The sequence below is a fragment of the Myotis brandtii genome, unplaced genomic scaffold (assembly GCF_000412655.1).
Source record: "Myotis brandtii unplaced genomic scaffold, ASM41265v1 scaffold540, whole genome shotgun sequence".
In the NCBI taxonomy this organism is placed as follows: Eukaryota; Metazoa; Chordata; class Mammalia; order Chiroptera; family Vespertilionidae; genus Myotis; species Myotis brandtii.
Genome location: NW_005369990.1, coordinates 2,808,598 through 2,814,597, shown reverse-complemented (window position 1 = coordinate 2,814,597; position 6,000 = coordinate 2,808,598). Strand labels below are relative to the sequence as shown.

Below are 6,000 nucleotides of genomic sequence, written 5' to 3'. Positions count from 1 at the left end.
GGGTGCCTGGCCAGTCTGGGTAAGGGGCTGAGGGCTGTTTTCAGGCTGGCTAAGCCCCCCAGCGGGGACCCTCACCCCATGAGGGTGTGGCCAGCCTGGGTGAGGGGCTGATGGCTGTTTGCAGGCTGGCCACAACCCCCAGCCACCCAAGCTCCCAGTGGAGGCTGGCTGAAAGCAGGTATCTGGGATTTATTTGTCTTCTATAATTGAAACTTTGTTGCCATGAGCAGAGGCCTCAGCCGGCTCAGGGATGGCAGGAAGCTTGGCTTCCTCCATCGCCTGGACAACCAAGCCTCTAGCTTGCTCCAGCTCCGTGGTTGCCGGCCACCATCTTGGTTGGGTTAATTTGCATATAGTCGCTCTGATTGGCTGGTAGGCGGGGCTTAGGGCATAGCGAAGGTACGGTCAATTAGCATCTTTGTCTTTTATTAGTGTAGATTGAGTCCTGGTCTAGGGGCTTAAATTAACTGATGACTCACAACAAACCCACAGGCCTGGTACTATTATTATCCCCATTATACAGATGAGGAAACTGAGGCAGACAGAAGTTAGAGACCTTGCTCAGGAATACCTAGCCAGAGTTCAAGTTCACATTGCCCATGCCATCCTGCCTCAGTAGAACAAAATAGGCCAGATTTTTAAAATGGGCAATGGACACTCTTTCCATGGCTGGAAGGAAATCAGCCAGCACTCGTACAACTGCAGCTAGAACACACCTGCCTGCTCTTGGCCCCATCCACACACTCCCCAACCCACTTGTTCAAAGCAGTCAGAACTAATGGCCCTAAGTCAAAGATCTGATCTAGTCACCTCACCTGACCATTTCCCTGCTTGAACATCCCTCATCCCTATGAGTCCCTTTCCCCTCTAAATGCTCTTCAAACTTTTATTTTTACTGTTACCCACAGTAAGAAATACATTTTACATGGCAACCCAATATGTATATACATAGAACTGAAACAAAAGTCTCCCTAAATGGCACCTGTCTTCTTTAAGCAATGTATCTTTGCTGGATGTCTCCCATTTCCCCTGCCAGATCCACCTGCCCTGCTCCAAGTTCAAAGACTGGCTCAGCTACTTAGTAGCTCTGCGGTGTTAAGCAAGTTATTTAACCTTGCTAAGCCTCTATTTTCTTCCCTGGTAAGTGGGGATGATGATAATAGCCCCTAGCTCATTAGGACTGGATGAGATGGTACATATTAAGTTCTGAGAGTATGCCTGGTTTACAGCAGTATTCCCAGAACTGTTAGCCAGCATTATGATTATTTTGAGTAGAAATAACAATAAATGTTCATTAATTTTCATTAAGGTATTTTAGTGCCTGGCTGTGACTGAGTGAGGAGATCTCAGACATAGGAAGTGTGTCTACAGTCTGGTAGTCACATGATTAAAATGACTGTTTTAGGAAAAAACACCATCAACATGTTGATTGAGGCATTTTTTTTAAACAAATTCAAAATGATTGCCCTACAGATCCCAGTTGTCCCAAACTGCACACTACAAGACAGCTTTTCACCCGAAGAGCGGCTGCCTCTCTGGTGCTGCGTTCCTGAGTGAGTCAGAAACCTTAGCCCGTGACAGTCCTAACAGATGTACCTAAAGACGTGTTTCAGGTTACTGGGGAGTGAGGCAGCCAGGCTCCTATGTGAGATTGTGCTTTTGCATAAGCACAAGCAACGGCTTTTTATTCTCCTGAACTCAGGATTATTCCCAAAAGGCAGACACCCAGGTTAACAGCCAAGTCCTAAAAGGTGCCAAGGCAGTCTATTAGGGAAGGAAAAAATCCCTGGTTATAAGTCACTTGGAAGGCAATTTAATTATAAAATGTGTGAAGCTGAATTTTAAATGTAAAGGTTCATATGGGCTGTTTCCTAGGACCCTTTGAAAAGTGTTAACTAGTTATCATTATATGAAATTTCCAAATGTACCAAGCCCAGGGCTATATGTTATTTCCTAGGCTCCCCAATAATTCCCAGTTACAAGGAGCTGGTATTCACTATTTAGACATTCCAATGCAGGCACCAAGTTCAAGGCAAAGGCCTTGAATGCAGATGTTTACCTATTTTCTGATCACCAAAAATGCTTCTAAGTTTGGACTAGGTTTGTGTCTTTAAATAGTATTTAAACAGCCACCTCTTACCACTTACCTTCTCCCTCCTACAGTCCAACAAAGTGAACCTCCTTCCTATCTATATAACTGCCACACACACACAAACACAATTCCATTTTGAAAAAATAATTACTGCTGATAGAAACTGCCTGGCACAAGATGTGTTGGTACAGGCAATTAGGCACGAAGTGTCCTGAAGAACTCCATCCCAACTGAGAACTGCTTCCCCCAGTTACAATGGTGAAGATGGAATTACAGCCTTTACTGCCATTCACCCTCTCTCCACCTGTCACCCTGAGAGATCCAGGAAAAAGGCCAGGAAAAGTTAGCAGATGTTACCAGAGGCCACCTTTTCATAAACTCACATTCAAGTCTTCATTCTGTAAATAAGCTAGGGACAGGCCAGCATGGGGCAAGGGAGAATATGTACCAAAAATGAATGGATATTGGTCTCCCCCCTCAACCTGGTCACATAGCAGTGAGGGACACAACTGATATACCAGCAATTGCAGACAGTGCTATAACTGTTATGTCAGTGGGTGGGCTGGTCACAGTGGTGTGCTGGTCAAAGTTTAACAACCAGTTCTCCAGGGGAAAAGAAGCCCTAATTGGTAGCTCTTGCCAATTTCCATGGTGCAAATATTCCCACTGTGACCAATTTCAAGCTACCAACATGACATCACAGAACAGAGAATTGGGGAAAGATGCACAATAGCATACCATTACACAGTACTTCCCCCATACGGTTACAATAGATGTAATAACCTCAAGAGTATAGATCATAGTAAAAGGTAATAACATAATTTGGAAATAATGAATTTTGAGTAGTTATTAACCGCTTTAAATATCATTTCTCTGATTGCAAGTTGATGTAACTTGACTTTTATTTGTTCCTGTGTTTAACAACCAGCTTGCAAAAGTCCTGCAACTTTTAATAACTGGCTATTATGAGTTGCTGCAATCCATTCCCAGTGCACCGCTAGATGGACCTCACCTGGACAGAGGGCTGACCAGGGCACCAGGGATAGAGTGAAGGTTCAACAGCCAAGTGAGAGCTGAGGGCTTACCTGAAGCCATCTGGAGTGCAAAAGTTAGAGGTACGGGCCAAGCCAGTATTTGCAAGAGCTGAAAGCCACGTCCATAGGAGATAAAGTACTAACACCAGACCACAAAGAAAGTGCAGGGCAGAGTTCATTTGGGACTCTCCATGCAAGGGAGGTTTTTGGAATGTGCTTCAGATACCTGAGTGATCATACTGGCTCACATTTATCGATAAATAACCTTGTTAATCATTCATGAACATTTAGTTATCATTATGGGGCACTTAACATAGACAAGGTACTGTTTTAAATGCTTTACATGCTTTACTCCACTTCTGATGGCCCCAGTTTACAGATGGGACAGACAATCTAACTCCAGAGCCTATGGTTGCCCTTGCTCTGCAACACAGGTGCATGTGTCCAGCTGGTTTAAAATGCCATACAGAAAGCGAACAGTGCGTAAAAAAACACTCCAAGTGGAATAACTACAAGTTCCCCAGACTGTGTTCAAACAGTTGGTCCAAAATATTACTATGTGTTCAGAGATATCACCACACATTTCGTATGGGCGAGGGAGAGGATTGTTAGAGATAAGCAATGGGTGAGCTTCCCTTTCGGTGAATCAGATGCACTGTGAGAACACGGATGGAAAATGCAAATGTGGCCCCTGCCATCAGAAATCTCCTTCACTCTCACGCCCAAGCCCTTAGATCTGACACTACAAGCCTGCTTCCTGAATCTCCTCTCTCCAAGCACAAAGGTTTGGGGTCCTTCTGTTCCAAGGCCAGTGCCTGCAAGTCAGTCCAAGGCACGCCCAACCCCAGTGCCAGGCCCAGCCTACAGCCCAGCCTGGGCAGAGGCCTGGGTCCCTGCTTGCCTCACAGGGGAGATTCTAACCTGTGAGCTCCTTGAGGTTTCACAGACATTTTTTCAGAGGCCTAACCTGGCCCAATAAATAAATATGTGTTGAACATTGAGGCTGCCAGCGCAGAGGGAAGGCATGCTCACAGTTTCATCTTTATTAGGCCTTCTCATTTTATGATTCAGTGCATGGGACACAGGCCAACTGCCCCTCTGCCCTTAGGAAGTGGCCTTCTGACTCAGAATGACACATTACTGCACATTCCCAACAGGGAACCACAAATGCCTCACCAACGTTTCAGGCTGGCTGGACGCCTTCGGCTGAGTCTCAAGTAGTGTTTTCTTTGCAGTCGTGTCTTTGAGGAGCCAGCCCGTGAGGAAGAGCTTTCAGAAATGGGCATGATTCCGCGCATGGTGCTTCGGGGAAGTGGGTGATTGGGTCTCACCCACCGACCTGGGAAAGTTTCCATGAATTCATTTTCCTTTCACCCTCAGTGATGCTCCGTGTGCTTATTCAGACAAGGAGAGAGGTCTGTTTTCAATTAGGGCTACTAAAAAAAAGTGTTTTTAAAGAGCCTGTAAAAATAATCCAATAAAGGCCTCAGAGGTGTGAGCTGTTGTCATCATCCTGTTTGGAAAACGCCACTCAGAATGCGCCCGAAAGGGAGACAGGGAGGTGGGGACACCTTCAAAAATTTAATTTGTGAAATGAACCTGCGGGATTAGTCGCCCCCTTTGCGCCAGCTTTCATGTGTCCTCGCCCAGGGAAATCCGAGGCTTTGGATGACTGGCCCGGTTGGATCAGGTTACACTGTTTGGCTCTGCAGACATCACACTTTTCATTTTGCCTTTAATCCTAAAGGTCACCGGGAAGGTCAGCACCAAACACAAATGATACTTTGTGGTCTTACTTTCAGACAATTATCAACTCATAAATCTTGGTTAGACTGTAATGAGAGTGCGAGAAATAATTGAATTCCGTCCAGACGAACAGTGTCGGAGGGAGGGAAGACCTGAGGGGGAGGCAAAAGACGGAGGGAGGAGGTTCGGGGCCCAGCAGCCAGAAAATCTTTGTGGACTCCTGTTTGTCCTTGTCAAATCACTTCATTGAGAGGTTTGGATGGATCGGGGTGAGGCCGTTAAAGATGGTGCCGGTCCGAGGGAGCTTGGACAATAGAGGATAACGTCTAAGTGAGGAGTCAGATCTAAAGGCAGCCAGCAGGAAAGAGACAGACTAGAACAGGAGCCAGGAACTGAGGTGCTGAGAGTGCCAGTTCAACCAGTCACCATGCTGTGCGGTCCTGGGAAGACCACTTACCCTCTCAGTGTTGGAAATGGGGAGGCCAGCCCTTCCTACATCAGGAGATTGTCATTAACGATCACATCAGATAATACACTGAAATCGGTGCTTTTTAATCCCCAAAGGAGACAGCATTGCTAAGCATGTTAATTCATCCATGATAATTTGTAGACAATCCTGCTGGCTCTTATTCCTAAATGTCTAAAACGTGTCTGCTTCATACCAGCTCCAGTCCAGCATCGTCTTGCACCTGGATTATTAGAATAGCCCCCCAATCATCTTTCTTTACATTACTGCCCCTCCTCTATAATCCATTTTCTATCCAGCATCTAGTCATGATCATCTAAATATGTCATGTTACTCTTCTGATCAAAACCCTCCAAGGATCCCCCATCTTACATGAGTAATAGCCAAAGTCTCAGGATTCTCTACCAAACATTGCACTACCTGGCATCCATTTCTTCCCTGACCTCATCTCCCACCTCTCTCGGTCTTATTCACCCTCCTCCAACCACATCAGTCTTCTGGCTGCTCCTCAAACCTGTGGGGCACACCCGCACTCCAGAATCTTGCTCTGACCCTCCCTTGGTCTAGAACAGCAGTCGCCAACCTCATGGACCACCAGTGGTCCGTGGACCACTGGTTGGTGACCGCTAGTCTAGAACACCCTTCGTTCACATCTGTGCTTG

The 6,000-nt window shown here is 46.1% G+C and overlaps 1 protein-coding gene and 1 long non-coding RNA gene across 12 annotated transcripts in view; one reads left to right on the top strand and one right to left on the bottom strand.

The window, feature by feature from the left end:
- The window catches only part of NFIA (nuclear factor I/A), a 571,713-nt gene that overhangs the window by 110,501 nt on the left and 455,212 nt on the right, over nt 1-6,000 (top strand). The gene's annotated exons all lie outside the window — the stretch shown is intronic.
- LOC106728135 overlaps nt 1-6,000 on the bottom strand; it is a 52,539-nt gene that overhangs the window by 31,606 nt on the left and 14,933 nt on the right. For both annotated transcript variants that reach the window (XR_001364392.1, XR_001364391.1), the window contains exon 2: nt 4,303-4,562. This is a non-coding gene — a long non-coding RNA (uncharacterized LOC106728135). The remainder of the gene's footprint in view (nt 1-4,302; nt 4,563-6,000) is intronic.